General features: G+C 28.1%; 1 protein-coding gene across 2 annotated transcripts in view; it reads right to left on the reverse strand.

Moving 5' to 3' along the window:
* Window positions 1-23,724, reverse strand: part of LOC107162781 (C3 and PZP-like alpha-2-macroglobulin domain-containing protein 8) — a 145,107-nt gene that overhangs the window by 46,287 nt on the left and 75,096 nt on the right. The window lies entirely within an intron of this gene.

Genomic DNA, 23,724 nt, shown 5'->3' on the forward strand with positions numbered 1-23,724 from the left:
ACATTGTTGTGTCTTTAAACCAATTAAAATATTATTTAATTCATTATTTGTTATTCGAATTGTTATAATGTCTTCGTGTTGTTGTGGCTTATAGACTTAAAAATGGCTCAACCATTTTTCATGAGTTTCAGAAATTTTTCTTAGAGTTATCAAGAAAACTTAAAGTGTAGTTTGAACCACATTAAAAATTTAGCTAGTGCTATATCTCATCTTGGTCGAATTATTTCACAAATAAGTGTGATACATAGATACTGATTTGTCTATGGTTAACACGTACCTATACTAAACCCAAGGTTTACCAATATAGCAACCTATTTTATATTAATTGTTAATTTGTTTGAGATTGAAGTCGGATCATACCGCAAGTATTTACAAAACAAGATTGATGTTTATTATTTTTGACTAACGTTTTCAGATCTATTTTTGTAGAAAAGAAAACAATTTTGATTTATTAAATAAATCACATGTCTGATTTAAATAAATTTACAGTATTTTTGATTTCCCTGATTGTTCAAAATTCTATTTAAAAACACGAAATTCTCAAAGAGCTCTCTATTCACGGTATGGGTTTGTTCAATAAGCAAAAAGTAGCTACTCTTTTTCTTCTTATTTATTTTCCATTTACTGGAACAACAAAATATACCATGATATTTGTATTCAAGGATTCTATATGTTTTATTTACTGCATTGACCTAACAACATTTTCTAAAGTTGTAACGCTGTGTTCCGAGGATTTAATTATTAATATGACATATGTCCTTGATGGAATAACTTGGTTGTTTCTGCTTCAACAATCGTTTATTATATTATATTATTTGTGTATCTTTCTCTCCATTCTCTCCATGTTCAGTTTTGATTTAGTTCCATACATCTGTTCTAAAAACTAGTAGTTTCATTTAATCCATCATCTTAATAATAACCAATCAATCTTATATTTAAAAATATTTTAATGCTTGGTCTAATTTAAGTTTCTCAATTTTTTTTAAAGTCATTATGAAGAGTAGCATCGGATTCGTTCTGATCACTCTACCACAACGTGTATAGTAATAATTTATTTTGATTTTTATACATTTAAACATCATTCGCAAGTAAGTATGTTAGTGTTAAACATATAGACTTCAAGATGCAGTCTACACAGTTTATCACTTCTTATTATATTAATTCTCAAATTCTTAGGTTTCAGTATACCTCTTTTATAATTGCTTCAATCTTATTTTGAAAAAGATATCATCGCGTAAAAGTATTAAATTTCTTATAAAATCATCAATTTTTGAAATTGTCCAATGTAATTATCTTCAGCCTATATTGTTTTCTATGTCCTTTGTAAAAGTGGTTATAACATTTTGCATATTCCCTGTTTCGCTAACGACATAAAACTATTCATGTGAGTGGAGAACTATGAGAATTGCAGAACAATCGTTTTGCTGTCGAATTCGTTCGACAGTAATTAAATATAATTAAATGTGGAAATAACTGTCACGAAAAGACGTTATAATAAAAATGTCTTACATGGTAAATAAACCTTAGTTTTAATATAATCAATCTTGCTCCATTATCCAGCTTCTTAAATTGAAATTATATATTTCAAAGCGTTAAAACTTCTTGATTTTAACATCTTATTCTTTAAAAAATGGATTATCCCCAAAAGTTATCTTCTGATCATTAGTTTATGTACCTTGGAATATGATTGTGTTATATGGGGACTCGTACAGTATGATACCCTCTCCAAATTACTAAGTTAGTAATTCGGCGATGAATTTTAATATACCTAGGGGCTAGGATCTTTACTAAGTATTTCTCATGCACAACTTTATATGTGAAACAGCAGTCATACTTTGATATATTTTAAAGTTCCTGGACGGTTTGTTAGGTATTAGATTACATTTTCATTCAACTATTCATCAAAAAAATTATAATAAATCGAATGAACTCATAGTAGATATATATTGTTTATTGCCAATTTTAAACTTTCCTTCAAATTTTAAATTACCTAATATTTAAATCAATTCCAATGTATAGGCATTAGTATAAAATCTTTATATTCGAAGGCCTGAGTCCAAAACATTCACACAAAGTAATGCCTACAAATAAAATGAAATAAATATACGATATACGTGGAAAAAAGTTAAATAATCACACTCGTATGCATACAATTTGTGACACATATGTACCATATTATTCCTTGTATTTTTGAAGCAAATTCCTGTGTACTATTAAAAGTAGAGGGCCACTCAATATAATAATACGCGTGTTAGTAAATATTATTAATTACATTTTTTGGAACATCAACATTATCGTTTTATATTATAAGAATTAAAAATATTATTGCATATGATATAAATTCATGATCCATGCTTAAAAATGTAAGTATCAAAAAATATTGTCATCATATAATTTGAGCAAACAAAAACCTGCATTCCAACAAAATATAACAAGCCGATTACAACTAAGCCGACAAACAAAAAAACAGTACAACTACGTGTGTTATTATTGAACATAGGCTATTAATATATATATATCATAACTTTCCACGCGTTCTGAAGTTTTACAACTACGATTTTAGATCATAATAAAACATATATTGTTATTTATAAGCGGCCGAAACAAAATCCTATTATTTTTATGTTGTTTCTAAACAGTAGTTACAAATCTTTATACAATATTTTATTATTTAAACGTGAAAGTGTATATTATATACATAATTCTGTTACCATAGTTTAAGCCTTAAGACGTATAGTCATAAATATGATGTGTATATTTTAACATCGCATTTGGTCGTCATATAATAAGAAAAATATTTTAATTCGATTACTCTTCACTTTTCGACGTTCCATTCATCTCACCGTGTTTTTAAACAAATAACAATAGATTGTATATGATATTCTTAAATTAGTTCATGCCGTCAGCCATAGGCACTAATAGGGATTTCAATAAAGGGGGGAGGGCTTTTTTAGTCCTCATAGTCATATTTTAATTTTTTTTCTTTACAAAAATTACATTAATACGATAATAAATTCAGGGGGCTGAATTCACATTAGGGGGAGCTTAGCCCCCCTCCCAAGCCCGACCCTATTTGCGCATCAGTCAATCAAATGTCATGATTGGTATATAACCACCAAGCATAGTTTACAGCGTACACATGGCATGCAAGCATGCAATAATAATATGTACTATAGGTATCTATATATTACAATACAGTAGATAGGTGTACAATAATTTTTAGAAAAATTAAACGTTATTGATGACGGGGATGGCATATTATTTCGAATCTCAGCATATTTCGATAATTGTGCATAGGGAATACACGCAATATACCACTATAAATTGTATTATGTAGAAAATTATAGAATTTTAGGTATTACATTTATTACGACAATGGTCGATTTCCGATACCTACATTTGTATAAATATATACATTATACACACTTATTGCTTCTCCAAAACTTCCCAATATTATATCCTAACCTATTTGGGTATGTGTTTTATTATTATTGTTATTATTATATTGGGTACATAGCTGAGATAAGTGGCAAAAGTAGTGCTAGGAAATATTATCGATCGTGGAGGAGTGCTAACGGTAGAATTAGAGCAACGCTTCCCAGTAAACTCTAATGGATCTGCCACTAATAAAAATGGTTTAAGTTGTATGTATGTGCTTGCGTATTTGGTACAGAGCCGAAGGAAAAACTACTACCTATTATACCACCGTTATAAATGAATTTCTCTGATAATAACAAAAACCCTGTTGGGGTCGCTAAGCAATTCGGTCGGATAATCAATGATCGACGCCTCAACAATGGACCTAATCGTGTGTGATCCGAAATTATTATTATTAGGGTATTCATGACTACAATAATAACATTATTAATATTTTATCGTGTCGCCAAGTCTAATCGAAAGCAACTTTGATGGCATTTTTTCCTCTAAACATCGAAGACAAAATATTAAACTTTTTTAGCGAACCTCAAACATCTAATCAATATATTACAAATTATATTACACTCTCTACAATGCAATAATTTTTATCGCCAAGTTCTGCAGTTATCCATCTAGAAATGTAAACTGCAGTTGTATGATTTACTATTGGTAATTTAAATTTTCACAGTTATTTAATGAATTATGGCACAGATATTTATCGTAAAGCATCTATGAAACCCCAAAATCTTAAATTATTTTTATATTATCACACAAGTGTTATCGGTATAATTTTTATATTTTGGTTAAAATGAAAAAAATAATATTTACAGTTCGAAAACTTATATAGATAGATGTATATTCAACTTGAATTATAAAATACTTATACATGTTATCTATACTACATTGTGGTTTGTTAGTATATAGGTATAGTGTTGTTATTATCTGTATCTTAGTGACAGGGTTATTTAATTTTTATAAAATTTTATAACTATATACAGTCATGGTAAAAATAAAATTATTTTATTCAAAAATCGTATAAATTTATTAGCATTTTAATATTTTATTAAAGTCAATGTAAGGAAGGCATACACTATAAATATTTTTGCTTTAAAATAAATTTGTTGAATAAAATTTGCAAAACGCATAATATTGTTTACCACTTTGAAAATCCCTGAACCATATTAATAGTTAATTTATTTATTCATCAATTACTATTTTTGGTGTGCAAAAAAAGAATTGACACGTTTTTAATTTTCAATAAAAATTATTCATCGAGTATCATGGACAAATGCAGTGCTGAATTTTATCGAAAATTGTTCTGAGTTTCAGACTTTACAATAATAGTACCTATGCATTGTATATAAAATATGTATTTATTATCCATAAATAAATTTAGCCCAAATAACGTGGATAATATATATATATTGATTTATATTGTATACGTCCTCGAAAAACTCCAAAAATGAATGATTTTAATCTATTACTTCTTTTTTGACATCACATATGCATCGATCATAATAATATACTTATATATATATATATATTATACACACGGCATTATTCAATACACGTGAATATTATTGTTTAGACCATTTATCCATCATTAGGTATCGTGCATTTATTTAAATATTGATTTTTGGAATATTATGTATGTTATTATAACTAATATCTATAAACATACACTAAACAATGAATCAATGGTGATTAATAAATAAAAATAATCTATTGATTATAATCCCTTCAACGTAATTTCATATTAAAGTCGTATCTAACCATTCAATTAACTAAAACTATAAGGTTAAATTAATTAATTTCATTTAAATTACATAAAAAAAATGTTAGTTGGACATGACATTTCTTATCACATTATTAAAGAGTTTTCTGTAATGATTTAAATATATTTTTTTACAACTAGAATCTATTTTTTGCTGTTAATTGTTGAGCGATTATTTTTTAATTTTTTTATAAATGGTGATTGAAAGTCTAACTCGATAAAAACTTTGTTCCGATTCATTAAACTTCATAAGCTTTAAGTATCATAGTCCATATGACCATATCATAGTATATTTAAAATATCTGGGGGTTATTGATTATACTTAAATAATTTTAACAAATATCATAAATTATAATATGCTTAAAGATAAAAAACCTGTATTTTTAATGTCTATATTAACCTTGGTAAGTAGTAAGTACCTATCAAAATTTTAAAAATTTTCATATTAATCGTTTTTGTTTATTACACTCAAAAATATCTTTAAATTATTAAATATATTTACTGAATATTGTGTCTTCTAAACAAAATAACAAAAAAAAAAGGTTTTGAAGACCGCAGGTTGAACCACCATGATTTAGATTATTTATCTGACTTAAATATTATATTAAAAATTCCAAACCATGTTCGTGAAATGTATAATGCCTATGCGTTTTACGGTCATAGTAAGAGATACGGCTAATGTCGGCTACATATGACTTTGAAGTACCTAAATTCATTTTTCGTTAGATTTGATCTATATTTAACGTTATAACTGTTTTAGCTTGATTATGTTCACAGTTGAAATCGATATTTTAATATTATTCAGATTCTGTGAAATGCGTAGTTCAGGGTAAAAATATGATAATTTACTGCTGTTTGAAAAGTTGAATCATTTTGTAGAAACCATTGTACCGACCCAATTATTTTTTTAAAATTGGTATTTCCAGAATGGCTTGTTAATTTTTAATGAAAATAAAATACGAATTGGGAGTATTTATTACATACAGTTCAGTAAAATACAATAAGTAGGTAATAAGTAATAACAAATAAAAGACTGTAATAATGTACACCTTGTAAAGAAACGCAGCTTTCTATATTAGTTTTTTTTTTTCATTTCATTCAAATTGAATTTATTTTTAACGGTATGCATTTCTCCAATTTTAAAATAACAAAAAATCAAATTTAAAGTTTTTGCAAGACGGAACTAATTCGAAAATTAAATAACGATACAACCGATCAAGCGTGGTAAAATATTTTAGCCATAACTTTTGAATGCCAATTAATAATAAACATAGTTTATCGTGTAAAATGTAAATTAAACCAGACGTTATATTTTCATGATAATATAATATTGTTATTTGTTTCTCTTTTTAAAAATATTGCGTTATATTTTTTTTATTACATCGTGGAACAGCGGGATTCTGAGTCTACTCTGCACTGAAACTAATAATAATAAAAATAATATGTGTTAGATAGTTGGTATTATGAGTTGGATAAGGCTAGGTATACATTGTCTTCTCTGATAAGCTAAACATAAAAAATGGCGGTCGATTATATTTTTCTGGTGAATTTTAAATTTCAACGTGTGCACTATGAAAAGATAAAACTTTATTTGAAAATATTAAAAATAATACTCTTTTACTTTTGCTGAAAGTACTATTAATAATTTATTTCGAGTTGTATGAATTTATTTTATTTGCAACGCATTCCTTTTTACCTTTTCGTGAAATATAACATGTCTGTGTCTACTTTATTTTTGGCTCGCAGTTCAATCTAAAATTTCTCTACTGTTTTCAAGTAAACAAAGTTTCTAAAACACCATTGAATTAATTCATGTTTAAAGGTAATTATAACGTTATCATACCTACCAGCCTTATCTCGCAACTGTTAAGTGTAAACGCGATTTCTTCATCAAAAATAAATTGAAAATTTAATGTGTTCGACGCATTTTAGCATGTGTGCTGCTGTCCGCAATAATATTATAGTACCTATATAAGTGTAGCACAATAAACAATATTGTAATGGTTATTCACACCACTACAGTGTTTATATTTATGATATACATCACATTAAATCCCTGCTGATGTGTTTGTCATCTTTCATTTGTTCTGTACACGGAGTACCTATAATACCACCATATTAATGATATTATTTTGATAAATTCACAAAATTTATAATAATTATGATATCTTGGCCTGTTGGATAATATACGAGTGGCTCCAATAGTTTTGTTTCATCGCTTGCATCATGTTTTTCTAACGAAACATCGCGGTCAAGTAAATTAATGTATATTATAGGATTTTATTCTCAAATCTATGCGTTAAATTTTCTCGGTCGAGTTGGTACCCTATAATTATATAATAAGCGCCTTGTGTCTTGTCTGACATATAAATCTCTCTCCTCATTTGGTGCTTAACTGCCACCATATATATAATATATATAATATCAGAGTTTCTAAACAATATCTTGTTTCAGTGATATAGTTATTAACGGTTTACGTTTCCGAGCAATGGGCAGGCCATTACAAGTTAATGCGCAGGTGTGTCAGAATGAAACCAGTGTATATAAATTTCGATTACGTTTAATCAAATTATTTTGGTCAATAATCGCGTACGGTCACAGTGTAAATGCCTAATAGGTAACGCCATAATGTTAGTGCGGAAACCGTGAAATACGACCACACTAAGTGTGCTAGCTGTTACTATATGAGAGTCATAAATAAATGAATGTGTGTGTGTGTGTGTTCACTTATATCGAACTGAATAATTAAATGCTTACTGCAGGCTCCAACATTGCGGCTGCGCTTGGTTTTAATTTAACTTTATAGTCTCTGAATTTCCAATTTGTACCATTATACATGCTATATAGATTATTATACGGTGAAAATTTGTCATATATCTTAGACTTCGCGTCCATCAATCGTTGTCCCTGATTATACCAACCAAATGGTTATAATGGCGTAAAATCACGAGCACACCCACATCATGGTACCTCCTTACCATATATCGTCTAATATATAAATAATATTATTATTGTGATACACTGACACGACTCGATCATATTATTATTATAATATATGTCGACGATAGTTTATATAGAGATAGTAATAATAATAATAATAATAATTATTATTATTATTATTATTATTATTATGTCGTCGGGGGCAGAGAGATAGAGAGTAAAACGAGATTATGAATAATCATTATATTCGTTCGAGAGCTCGTTTTGAAAATTAAGCGACGAAAGAGCGCAATTTCGCACTTTATAATTGGATGTCAGCCATTTTGCACGTGGCCAATTAAACCATTTTAGCTGATAAATTAATATAACGAGTCGATATAATTTACATAAATTTGATACGTTTGGCTTGGCTAATTTCACGTTACACGAGAAAATTAATGTCGGTGGCGCGTAATTGAAATGTCTCAATTAATTCTAGTTGAGGGTAGGTGAAGGTGGTGATGTAGGGTGGTGGTAGATATGCGATAGCCACGAGAAACGAAGTTATTATATTTAATTTAGTCACCGTAGATTTACAATAAAAATAATATTATAATAATCGTCTTTTTATAATTAAACCGCAATAGACCTATTTGTAATTTTAAAAGGTACATACGTATAATATTGTTTAGGTACAAATACGTGCGTTTGGTAAGCACGGTTTTTTTCTACATGCCAGTGACCCTACTCTTCCGCTAAATACAATTAAATATTACATCGGAAGTATCTGATACTCACATTTTTTGATTCGCAAAAAATGTATCTTTATTTTTTACTCGTTGCGGTAATAAAAGATTGATTTCGATAAAAAAAAATATATATATATATATACCTATATATCGTAAAATAAAGTACGACATTCATTGATTGAATTTGTTTTTACTTTAGGAATAATAAATAATGTATATGTACATATTGCATACCTATAGGGTTGTAAATACATCTATAACTTCCTTTCTTTTTGATATAATTTTGTTTATTTAGTTTGGCACGTGTTTCTTTGAAAACTAATCAATGGATTCGCCTAAAAGTTACACTTGAAAATATAAAAGTTTTTCCAAACTTTTTTTATCTATAATGTTGGGCGATAAAAATAAAACTGGATGCTGGTTTATACATTTTCTAAAATACAAGTGACAAATTAAATAAAATACCTAATTGGTACTTGCTATGTGGTATTTATATTAGATTACGTAATATCAAAAAAATATTCATATAATGTATATTATTTATAATAATTATATTGATTCGTTTATTAAGTCAAAATATCATATCCATGATAATATTATGATTAAATATAATAAACATATTATAACTTACTAATACCAACACGTTTGGAAATATGATGAACAATTTGATCAAATTAAAAATATTTTATAATTTCGTAATAATAAAGTGTAACATAATATTATTTCACGGGGGTTATAGTGGACATTTTTTTTTTAAGGTTTTCAGAAATTCTCCAATCATTTAATAAGCAATAACAAATTAATTATTTTATCTGTAGTATTCGAATACAATTTTCACTTAAGATTCAGATTTCAGATTATAACGAAAGCGATTTATTGGTTCTCGTTATATTTTACGATGTACTTTTTCCTCATTATATAATTCTCGGTTTATCTATAATAAAACATGTATTGTACATAACGGGTTTTGAACGACTTTTAACACTGTTTTAAAAATATACAAAGGCACCCGCCCTACAACCCTACTAAAAATATATTATAGATCGAATAAAACAAGGACCGTTTTATAACAACATGGTTTTCTGTAAATACGTAAACTAATCTTATTTTTCAAAACTGGCTCCAAAAAGTATTACGAGTCGCCTGAAATAAATCTAAAATTTTATAAAAATATTACTTTGAACAGAATGAGATTTGATCCCTATAGAAAAAACCATAATATTTTAGTGCGATAAAATCAATTTTCAATTTGAATGGTTTTTTTTGAATTTCTGTCAACGCTCTGATATAAATATTTGTTTATACTCAACATCCATCAGAACTATCAACAAGAAAACCATAATATAACTCCGATGTTTACTTAAACTATCGGTTCACGTGGACATCTGTCAGTCCATCTGAAAAGAGTAATATTATGCTAAAGATTTATAAGTTACAACTAATACCTGGTGCAGTATATTTACAAAAAAATGGTGATCTGCATTAATTAGTTGCCTTTAAGAAGTTATTTATGTTTTGATCTCGACTCAATTTGTTTTCAATTTGTTCTTCGTACTTTTTTATCTATACTGGCTATACTTATTGGAGAAAAATTACTCTATAAGTTTAGTATACAGAGTGGTTTAAGGGTTGATGGGGGTGATGAGCAATCACCTTCAGTTACGGCCCACTAAACAATTTTCATCGAAATTGAAATGCTTGATTTATTTTTTATATATTTTAATCACAACTGTATTATGGGATATTTACTACCTACAGAGTTCAGAAATGTTTGATTTTAGAAATGCTGTCTTTGAAAAAAGTTCGTTTTACTAGTTTATTATAGCTGCACTAGATGGTAGATGGTATAGGTATGTATAAAATATGCACATTTTAAAATTCTTGTGACCCTACAGTCTTGACCTGATATTTTAACCATATATAGGTATTAGGCGAATTTGTAGGTATTCTGGCTAGTTATTTTATTTAGATATCCAAAGAAGTTTTCCGGTTGTTCTGCTAATATTATTGAATTGTGTTGTATTTATTTTAGTATAAAGAAGACGGAAAGCTTACGGATATACTTTTGCGAAATAATGATGTACCTTTTTGTATGTATACCGGCAATTCTTTTAATGTAGGACACTCATTATTAAAAAAAGTATTAGTGTATTTGTAAATACTTATTTTACATGGTTTTAAGTGCTTATAAAACAATATTTTTATATATTTTAATATCATAAATTTCAAGCCTTTACTTTTTTGAATTACAATATACAGTTTAAGTGAATCATTTAGAATGGGGATTCAAACTCAACGAATCCAAAACTATCCACTGCACATTCACTCTCAGACCAATAAGCTGCCCCTCTATTACACTCAACAACCAACCTCTCTCGATCGCTCAAAATATGAGTTACCAAGGCTTGTACCTAGATCGCCGGCTCACGTGGGCTACCCACTTACGTAACAAACAACTAGCTCTAAATAACCGTCAAAGACAGTTTCACCTCCTCCTCTCTTCCAAACAAACACGTTTCATTAAATAATAAAATCCTTATGTATAAGGTACTCCTCAAACCTATCTGGTCCTACGGAATCTTACTCTAGGGATCAACCAAAGACTCTAACATAAGCCGAATCCAAAGCTTTCAATTTAAATGACTCTGATAGATAACTAAAGCCCCCTTTTATGTGTTGAATGACACCCTACACATGGACCTCCTCATTCCGACAGTAAAGAACGTCGCCAAAACTCAATACAAACGCTTCCACCTCAAACTTGCAAATCACCGAAACCTTCACGTACGTGTTCACGAACAATCCCGAGAGACCCTGGCCGGCGTTTAAAACGTAGGTGGTCTTGTGATCTATTAGTGGACTAGTTAACTCGCCATGAAGTGCTATTACTGAATAGATTCTTCAACCAAGCCAACCACGACCTTCTATACAACCATCCATTGTGCTTATTGTAAATTTCTGTTACATATTGTACAAATTAAAATAAATATGTTTAAAAAAAAAGAAGTGTAATCATTGAAAACGAAATATTTTTCCAAATATCTTTATACATGAAAACCGTATTTAGGAGAGTATTTTATGAACTATAAGTACTTAGTGTTATAATTCTTAAGCTACTGAATGAAATATTGTAATTAGGTAATTACGCTTTTTTTTTTCAACCCGAAGGTTGGTTAACAACTCACATTCTCCATTTTAACCGATTACTCGGGTTTTCTTTAAGTTCTTTAAAGGTTTTGACTTTTGCATCAAATTTAATTTATCCTATAAAAGAGTTCCGAGGACGTCCTGCAGTTTTCTTTCCTTCTATTATATCCTCTAATATTATATTATGCAATTCTTCTGGGTGTCTCAGGGCGTGTCCAACCATTTTCCAGCGTCTTCCTCTTATCGCATCTATGAGTGTACGTTTTTCTCCCACTGTTCTAAGTACTTCTTCATTCGTTTTTCACTCTATCCAACTTATCCTTTCCATACGTCTCCAGCACCACATCTCGAAGGCCTCTATTTTTTTCCTTTCGGTATCATTTATTACCCAAGTTTCACATCCATATGTTGCAACACTCCATACATATGTTTTTATAAGTTTCTTCTTGATGTTAAGATGTATCTTTTTTGAAGTGAGCAACTTGTGTTTTTTCCTGAAAGCAGTCTTTGCCAATGCTATACGTTGTTTTATCTCATGGACACTCTTGCCATCAGACGTGATTTTACTTCCTAGGTATACCATTTCTTCTACCTGTTCCAGTTTTTGATTACCTATTTATACATCAGCTTTTAATTTTGGGTCTCTGTCGCAGACTAAAATCTTCGTTTTTGTACTATTTATTATTTTCATTTCTGATGCTCTAAGCATTTTATCCATTTCTTCAACTGCACGCTGTATGTCACCTTCACTCTCTGCTATAACCACAATGTCATCAGCAAAACGTATCATTGAAACGATTTCTCCACCAATTTTGGTTCCAATATTTAATCTTGTTAGCTTAGCTTTTACCATATTTATGACTTTTTCGATGGAGCAGTTAAAAAGTGGTGGTGATAACGTACACCCTTGTCGTACTCCTTTTTTTATTTAAGCGTTAGTTGCAGTGATTTTTCCTTTTTTAATGCAGGTTGTCTGGTTCTTGTACAGACTGTGAATGATTCTTAGGTCTTGTTGCTCAACACCTATTCCTCGTAGTGTGAGCAGCATTTTGTTCCAATTTACTTTATCGAAGGCCTTTTCTAGATCTATGAAGGCCAAATATGTAACTTTATTTCTATCGATAATTACACTTACCAATTCTAAATGTTGAATTTTCTAATATCTTATCAATAAGTTTGATGACCTTGTATGTCAGGAACACTTTATAATAAAAAAAAAAGCTGCTGAATTGAAAGTATGAAAGTTTTCATGGGTAATTAAAATTTCCAAAAATCATAATTTGAATGTTTATTATTTACGCAACCATAAACATTTATAACGTAAGAAAGTAAGATGTATCTTTAAAACTTTAAGTGCAGTGATTATAACCTATATTATGATAATATGTTCGATAACAATATTATTAAGTTCCATATGTCAATAATTAACACCAGTTATATAATAAGCACGTATACGTAGATGCAAGAATCGATTTCAATAATACTTTAGTTGACTAACTTTTTATTACTGTTATAATACCTACGCTAGAGTGTTTTTAATATAACATGATATTAAGTTCAACAAAGCGTACATTGTGTTCATATATTTACAAGGCCATAACGTATATCATAATAAAAGTATACTAGGTATTATCTTATTTATTATATTTTCCTATTAACTAAATAATAATATTTTGTTGGTATTATCGCTAATTTGAGTGTTGAATTTAGATGAATATACTAGTATAAAAATTTTCGTCGTGCTTAGCCTTAAGTGATTTACCATTTAGAATTATGTGACATGCTTATAATACTTAAGTTCTAAAAATTATACCGTTTAGATAGGTATATTTATATTAATATTGTTTAATGTCTAAAATATAAAAATCTTGTATCGACATTATTATTATTTTACACAACATTAGAACCTTGACATACATTTCACTTTAAACCGATCCTTGATTGCAGTAATGGTTTTTTTATAAAAAAGAAACCCTGAAATACACACCCATCCACAAATATAAAGGGTTTTCGAAAACCTAAAATCCTATGTAAACTTTTCACGTTAAAAGCTTTTTCCCGATCGAATTCCTATTCAACTATCTAATTTTGTCTATCAGTCCTTTTGTTTTTCTCTCGATGCAGGTTTTTGACTCGTCCAAATATATTTCAGCGCACTGAGTAAATATTATGGTATGCAGCGATTCATGGACAGGACTATAGTTTCGGCTACAAGACAAACATGATTTATTTTTATCACTATATAGGTATTACATTTACTTCTTAGTTCTTAGGAAATAATTTAATAAATAAAATAACAAAACAATTCAATTTAAAAGTTTTTTTTTATATACAAATCAATTTGTTTTAGAAAAAATGCATTCATCAATCATGTTTATATAATGTGGCATACTGACGTCTGTCAGATAGTGTATGAAAAAATATGTATGATTTATAAAAATAGAATAAAAGTGTATGATAAATTTAAATAATTATTAATTTGGATAGATTTGTATGGAATCGTATTATAATATGTTTGATATACTATAAAGTCTATAGCGGCTTTATTATTTCAATCGTTTTAGCTACACCATTACCTCGGCATCCCCATGTTACTAGAAGAAAAATTATGCGGAAAAACTTATTTCAACTAAACTGCGTATTTTGCCTTTTAAACTACCCGTCAGCTTCTTCTCCGTGTTTATAATTTAAAAAGCAGTATTGTTTTCTTTTGAACACTTCACTGAGCCTTTTGTGCGTATCCCGTTATTTCGTTCAATTTTTTGCAACCTTTTTCCGTCGTGTTATACATGTAGGTCAAAGGGACTGAAAACATCGCATATTGTAGGTATATAATATTATATGCGCGTATATAATGGTATTATAATGTGAAATAAAACACCTGTAGGCTGTATGAAAAATAAAAAATAAAAATAAAGCCTCATAAAATAATAATAATAATAATAATATCGTTTTGCTGACGTAGGACGTTTACAACAACCTAATAAAATATTAACATCGTCGTCTGGTGTACTCGCGAAAAGGTGGAGGTTTCCAGACTATCTAACTTACCCACTTGTTTCTCGTCAACATTACTAAGCTAGTTAAAAAAAAAAAAAACAGTTAAAATATATTTTTTTTTTTTTACTTTATTAATAAATACACAATCTATACGCAATCGGCACAATACGAGTATGAGCTAATAGCAATGACAATATAATGAAATTTTTAATGAAGAAGCCACCCACCGATGACACTTAAGTCTTTAATTATTTTGTTTTAACTTTAATATTATTATTATTTTTTTTTTGTTTGTTTTTTGTGTTAGGGATTAAGTAGGTCTCTGCACCATTTACGCTTAAGGTGACGAAGGAAATATTAATTTAAAATCAAAAGGTTGAAAACATTTTGTAAATGGCGGTTACGGTATTTATTTGATTTATTATAAAACATACGATATGGTATCATCATGTCTCTGATATATATAATATTATGAGTGCGTATATATATAAGTAGAATTGAATTCGCATACGACGTGACAGAACAGCTTAAAATACGTCTTGAAAAATAATTGTTAAGACGTGCATATGGGAAAATAGGGCAATATATTTTTATTTTTTTGTTTTTTTGGCGAGAAATTGTAGTTTCACTAATAATCTGTTTAAGATTAATTCTATTTAAATACTCCAACAAACAGAATTTGAATGATTACATTATCAAAGGAAAATTTGGTGAATATATGTTTGATAATGGATAATTATATGTTATAAAAATATTTATATAAATGTACACTAATTATTTATTATTACAAGTCATTGGTAAGTATTCCAATTTAAAGAAACGTGAAGGGCAATGAATCTTAAGGACAGTATTTTTAATTGTTTTGAATTATAAGTAGATACAAAATCAGGTAAATAATATTTAAAGAAAATATGGTATTAGGTTATATACGGAATTGGATATAAATATTATCAGGCATGATATTTTTTAGTGGTTGGAAGTGTTTTGAGGTTCAAAAATTTGAGCCAGGCAATAAGTTCAAATGTTGAATCGACACGCACACTACTCCCCTCGGTAGTCGCATTGTCCGTCGCAGATAGGTTGGCTGCAGGGCCTGTAAAGTTGCACAGCATTCGAATACGTGTATAATTACTTTCACAAAATTACGATACCCACATTTCGATGTTTCACTCATGACTAATCCATATAAACATATACCACACGATACTATATCGGATGTTGGACAACATTCTGTGCGTGTGTGTGTGTGTGTGTGTGTGTGTGAGTTTCTCGGGTTTAAATGTACTCTTACTGCAAGATTGATGATGTTTATGCAACCGATCGGCCACAATTGACTGACTTTCGAGTCAGATGCTGCACTATATATGTACATCGTATAACAATAACAGTAATAATATATTGTCGGTGTTGCGTTGTTTACCGTTCAGTGTGTTTTACTGAGAATTCATTGTGTATGTATAGTGTTCATCGAATCCGTCTAAGACATATAAATGGGTGTATATAAGATCTATATTATGGGTTACGAAACGCGACTTCCGCTCGAGAAATAAATTATTAGGTACCCATGTCATAAAGAAATAAAACATAACGATAAAATTTAGTGAAATGACACTAAATCGTTTTATAAACCTGTTTATTATTAATAATTATAATTGTGTTTGTAGTGATGTATACGGTTTATAATGAAGTTGAGCATAGTCAAGAAATGTACTTGAAAAAACATCTGACACATCAATTATTATTTTAACATACATTTGACATTTTAGTGAAAATACAAGAAACGTTTTCTAAATAATTATTAATATAGTAAATGAAATTGCTAAATTGTAAAACTCTTCAATATTATTTACATAACTTAGAAGAAAGAGATGGACACTAAGATTTTAATTGCCAAAAACATGAATTTTTTTTGAAATTCAAAAATTATTTTATCTTACACTGCACTTTGCAGACTCTTTTAGTTCTGACTTGCTTAAATGAAAAAAAAAAATGTATAATAATTACTTATATTTTATTTAAAATTATAAATAATTAAAAAAATATCATAAAATGTATATTATCTAATTTAAAGTATATTTATGCAAAAAATAAATAAGCTAATATACACTACATACAATTAAAATACTAAAATATACGAGATGATACAAAAGTATTTAATATAAAGTATATCTTGAACACAAAATGTATTATTTAAGATAATTATGTATATTCATGTGTTCGTGGTATTTTAATATAATAGATATTCTTTCAACTAAACATTTTAAATAAATTGCTGAAACACGTGATTAAAAATATGCATACCACATTACCACCACTATTCTACTAATCTAGCCTTATCCCATCATATTACTGATAAACGAAGACGAGTATAATATCGTTATTGATATTTTGTGTTTAAATTTATGCTTACAAAATTCAGCAATAATAGTAATCATATTGATAATAATTATAAGTTATTTCGGTTTTTATTCCAAAAGCCGTGATAAAATAATTTTAGGAATATCATTGGATATTGTTTGAAGCCATGCTATCTTTCGAAGTGTACTTAAATTCTAAAATATGTGACCTTAGAAAACTTTTGGTTTCGAGTAGATGTGCACTTAGAAGTTTTCGACTTTCAAAATTATCTGTTAAAGAAGCAACGGAATTAACTTATGGCCATATAATTTAAAGTCACCCATTTAATGGGTTCAACAAATGAAAAAATTAAATATTGATATACATCGATGGCTAATGCGATAGTGTTTAATTATGGACTTGTAATAGTTTTGTTCAATACTTTTTCCGTATCGTACACAGTAATAAATATTGAACTTAATCGTAGTTCTGAGACAGTTGAAGTAATTCATGATAAACGTAAAGACTGGCCGAATTCGAAATTAAACTGAAGAATATTAAAAGTAACCAAATACAATACATTATATCTGTCGTTGCTGCAATAGATTGCTATAAAATACAAAAGCGTAACGATGAATTTCTATTCGTTTTGATTACATTTTATTTGGGAAACTTAAACAATACAGTTACGTCCGAAATCCACACAGACTATATGTCGAAATTAACACTGTGCCGCCGTCAAATAAAATCTATGAGCTGGCACATAAAACCGAAATAGTGACTGCGGTCGGTTTATGGTGGGTCAGGAAGATGTGAAAACCCACAAGTGAAAAAAGTCATAACGTCGTTTCAAAAGATTTGTTCGTGATTGGATGTCCCACGAGGGATTATATGGATGGGACGCTATCGATGCTGATGCGATAAAACTCAAAACATTGTATGTTTATTACAATGTTAATTTGAATATTTTTATTTTTGATCTTCATATTGTGGATTATTATTTTTATTTTGGAATAATTAAAACTTGCAATTCGGCATAACTATAAATAAATAATTATATTAAATTCTATCGTTCGCTGGAACTCAATTTAGCTAGCTGTGTAAATATTATAAATATTATATATATATATATATATATATATATATATTATATAATAATAAAATAAATAAATAAATATAAACAGGTAACGAAAAAATACATAGTTTTGAAATATAAAAATCGGTAAATTACGATTTTTATGTTTCTCATTTATTTTTATTTTTGTACTAGGTATTACGGTTTATAATATTGTATAGTTAGAAGTACAAATTAAATATTATATTACTGATACGTAATCACAGCGTATGTTTACGATGTGTCTTCATAATTTTCAATAAATATTATATGATAATATGAAAATCATTATTAATAGTATATTAAAAGAAATTTTAAATAATAGCAATGATTATAAAAAAATATTTATAAATTCATTTACGACAGAATTGTTACCAATTATGTAAATATTAAAATCAAAAATCGTATAAAAGCAATTAAATATACATTCTAAAAATTATATGATGTGGGTATTCTTCAGCTGATTGATGGGAAAAATAATTGACAATATTTAATTTATTGCTGGTAATCAAAAGTTGATAATAATATGATAGAATAAAAAAAATCCATTTTTATCCCTAACGCATAATATTCCATTATATTATTCAAAAATTTTATTTTCTTTGTTTAATTTTAATATAATTGTATCAATGTATTATATTATTGCAATATGCTCGACATTAAACCACTATTGTAATTTTAAAAAAAATTACTTTTATTTATATTCTAGTATAATAATAAAGTGCTCGTCTCGATTAAAGTAAAATAAATGGGGTACCTACCTACGTAATATACAAATTGGAATTAGTTAGCAGTAACTGGGTACTATTATGTGATTCGATTTGAAAGTTTGTGATTATCAAATTAAAAAAAAAAAAAGTATTACATATGCAAATATAAATACGTGCAATAAAACATTGTTTTACGAATTCGTGTTGGAAAAAAATTACGTTGTCCGTACTATTGCAGTTAATTTTAATTATTTTTCGCGCATGTATCTCTATCAGCTGGTACGTATAAAAAGTGCACACGATTTACCCATAATATAAAATGTTAATCGAACAGTACCTATACCTATAATGTTATTGTTGTACTACAGCCCGTAGTTAGCGGCGGCCTAAAAGTCAGATGGGTTTGAAGGGGGTGGTAACATACTCACGTCCGTGTGTCACGGGGTAGCAGACACGTATATTATATTGTATATTACGTGTGTATTATTATACCCGCCTGGCTCGAATAAATCACGGTGACCTTCTATGGCATCGTTTTTATTTTAATGGACGTCGACGTGTTCCCAACAAGTTTCAAATCCTGACTTATGTTTTACCAAATCCGAGTTTTCATTTCCGAATTTCTGCTACGGAAACAACGCAAAAAGCCCGCTATAAATAATAATATTATAATCCTTTGTGACCTAAAAATTTTTCTCTTCAGGGTAAAACAACTGCATTATAATACATAATATAATATACATATTATAATAAAATAAACGTAAAATATGTGTTATGTTATGGTACTAAGCAGTCAAATGTATTTGAGACCGCGGCAATAAACGTTTTTTGTGTTTTTTAACTCACTCGCCAAAAGTTGAGACTGCGATATATAATTATGTTAACGATGGATAAATATAAGAAAAGAAGTGTTGAACATTTTCGGATACGATTTTTTTTTGTTTTTTTTTTCCGCAGCGTTGCTGAATGTCTAGGAGTAGTACAAAATCGTTCAGGTATAATATTGTAACTATATGCATTGCAACATACACACAAAAATCTAATTTATAATTTATTTTTCCATTCAATTCATATTAATTATTCATCGTTAATTTTCATTTAGGCTTCATTAATAGTATATGAATACTGTTTAGGATGTTTTGGAGGTTAAGTGATAGGAGGAGTAAGACAAGAAAATTAAATGCTTAAACATAATAAAAATAAGTAAAAATATTGTTGTAGGTATGAAAGTTTTTTTTTTAAATTATATTTAGATTTTTTAAATGCACTTTATGTATATGCTTAGTTAAATAAGAACTTTCGATTATAGATTTAAAAAAATTTCTTCGATAATAATAGATTTAAATAATTGAATTATATAAAAAAAACCTATGTGATTGAATTGATACAATTCTTACTTTTAAATATGTTAATTGGTCAATTCACTGTATAACTAAACATAACAAAGTTAAATGAATTATTAAGAACTTGCAATTTATTACGTTATGCGTTTGTAAGATGTATGGTTTTCTCTTGATAACACATTTATTTGGGGAAAATATGTAAATGTTCTCATATTATTATTATTATTATTGATTTGATGAATAACAATAATTTCTGTTGTAACATAATTATATCTTATTTATATTCATATAAATTTAACGTGTATTACTTGTTTACATTTCTGTTATAATATAAGGTATTATACTATTATATTTATAATTTGATTATCTTAAACATAAAAGAATACAGAAAATCAGCTTACAATACTTAAAAAAAAAAAAAAGAAAAAAATACGAAAAGTGGGTTCACATTTTCAGTCGTTGGTTTATTACTCTGAAGTCTATAAAATAAAGACTACATTGTGTACTGACATTATTTTAAAATTTATATTATAATTATTGGTAAAAACATTATGCGAAATTTAAGAATGTCATAATTGTTTTTTTTTCTAATTTTTTTTTATATAATATAATATATTTGTTATTACTCTATAAAGTGAGCAACATCATAATTTATTTATAGTTCCATGTTTTTGTGATGATTTATAAATTAATAATGATAATATTATATTGTACATGTAATTTTTTATTAACTTTTCAATACAAAATATAAATAAAATTAATTTTAGTCTTTATAATAATGTACTAATGTGTGACTAAACTACTAAAAGATATACGGCTTAAATATTTTAATCAATAAATAATAAATCATATTATTGTAATATTACTATTATGTATTTTACGGTAGAGTATTATTAATATTGTTAGTGGCGTGGGGGTAGAAGGGTTCTTAATATAAATAGAAAATATATTATAGATAAACATTAAAGAAAAATATTTGTCATGTTGTGTCGTGCTGATGCCGTATAATATTATTATGTATAATTTTCTATTTATTTTTTTCTTACAAAGATAATAATAATAATAATAAGTTTCGTACGTTTTGGATTAGGGTTTAAATTTATTGCTGGAGATTTCCGAGAGAAAAAAAGACAAACTTTTTACTCCGACTTGGCGGTGCTGAGACTTATATTAATGACGACAATAAGTCACGACGGGCACATAATTGCCATGTGTACCACACCGTTGACAAATCTGACCATCACGGTCCGAATTCGTCTTCTCGTCACACCACGTGTGTCACGTCGACGCCAAAACAAACACAATATTACCGAAGATCCACTCAAACAGTTTCTAGACTTGTCAAAACTATAAAAGCTATATCGGTAAGTTATGGTTGGGTAACTATAATTTAATATAAATTATATCATCAGGACTGAGCACTAGATCCTATCATATAGATGGCTCCTGTAACCATTCCGAGACCTTTGTGTATCGTTTTGTTTAATTTCTCATTTGCAGGTTTTTTTTATTTTTACAAGAATATACTCAATCTATACAATTAAGTGCAATGAGTGTATGTAAGATGTGAATTATAAAAACATTATTAGGTTATGTGAATAAAGAGCAATCTTTAATAGAACGGCTTGGGCAGCTGTATGATTAAAATTTGATAAATATTTCTGTTGAAATAGAGGGAAGTGATGGTGAAGAATGAAAATTACATGAACACCTTGAAACATCTGTTCAAAAGTTATTCATAATCGTACAATTATATATATCGGTGAATATAAGTTATGCCCAAAGTAGCAATTATATAGGCATAGAAATAATCTACACGTATGAACTGTGAATTTGTGCTCTGAATACCTACTTTTTAAATTATAGTTCATAATACATTTTTGTGTAGGAACCGTGCAATCAATAAATATGACATTCGAACGAATTTGTATTTTCCTCATACCATGTGACACGTTGGTAGCGTATCTTAACCAGAACAAAGACAAAATTATCGGAGACCAACTCAAACAACGTTTAGACTTGCTGGAAGAATTAAAACCATATCGTCAAGTTATAGTTAGGTATCTAGGTATATATTGTATATTTCATAATTTTATCTCTTCAGGAGAAGTGTGCAAGGCATTTTTCATACAAATGTTGTTTCCTGCAGCAATTCTAAAACTTTTGTAAGTCATTTCGTAGTCACGTTACGTTTCATATGTCGTCAGGTACGTGGTGAAAAATTCAAAGTTTAATCAATATTTTCATTGACGTGTAGAGAGATGGAGTTGTGAATATATAAAGTACGTGGACACCTTGAGACGTCTGCAGAAACGCCGTTTATTAATCATTAACATATTATGTGTACATGAGTTGCGTCAAAAGTAGCAACCAGGCAGTAAGTTATTACACACAATATACGAATTATGCTTTGATTACTACTTAACTAAAAATTTGTAGTTACTTAATTTTTGGATTCTAGTTTTAATATATTATTATACGTAGTTAAATGCTCCGCAAAAAAATACATTATTTCATAATGTAAAAATAACTTTATTGGTACAAATTTGCGGTATCGATTATTTGTAATTAAAAGTATTATTAATATATGCTACAATGTTAATATTAATTATGTTTATTAAATTACTATATGCACAAAAAAAAAAAAAAACTATAAAACTTATTTTAAAATGTAAAAATAATATATTAAAACATTGAACTTTTATTGTATAATATTTAATATTTATGTTTTATGCATATAATACTTTTAAGGAAAAGTTTTGTGTTTTTAAATAATGCTTTGATCGTTTAATTTTTAAACAGTGTTTTCAATTAATATTGTTTTTTCTTTTTTTTTTTTTTATGAAATTTCTTCGCATACTCCTGATTACAACTTATAATTATTAATGTGTTGATTTTTTGTTATTTGGTCGCAACTTTGTATGGAAAAAAAATAATCAAGGTTTTAACAATTCCTTGACATATTTTTCGTAATTTTATTGTATTAATAGTTTTGTAAATATTAATTGTTGAGTCAAGGCGAGTTTCTTTGGTAAATAAAACTTTGAGTATTTCAGTCCTCTCGAAATTTTAATTTGGCCAAAAGTGGTTTGGTAGTTATTTGCAACGCAATCAGTTTCGACAATTATTTACGATTGTATACATCTTGTCGTTACAATAAGTCGTCGTACTTAGCCTGCAGCTTCCCACTGTGCGTTTAATTCCGTTTGAGGGA

This window comes from Diuraphis noxia, unplaced genomic scaffold, assembly GCF_037042655.1.
Source record: "Diuraphis noxia isolate RWA-SAM2 unplaced genomic scaffold, SU_Dnox_SAM2 contig0002, whole genome shotgun sequence".
Lineage (NCBI taxonomy): Eukaryota > Metazoa > Arthropoda > Insecta > Hemiptera > Aphididae > Diuraphis > Diuraphis noxia.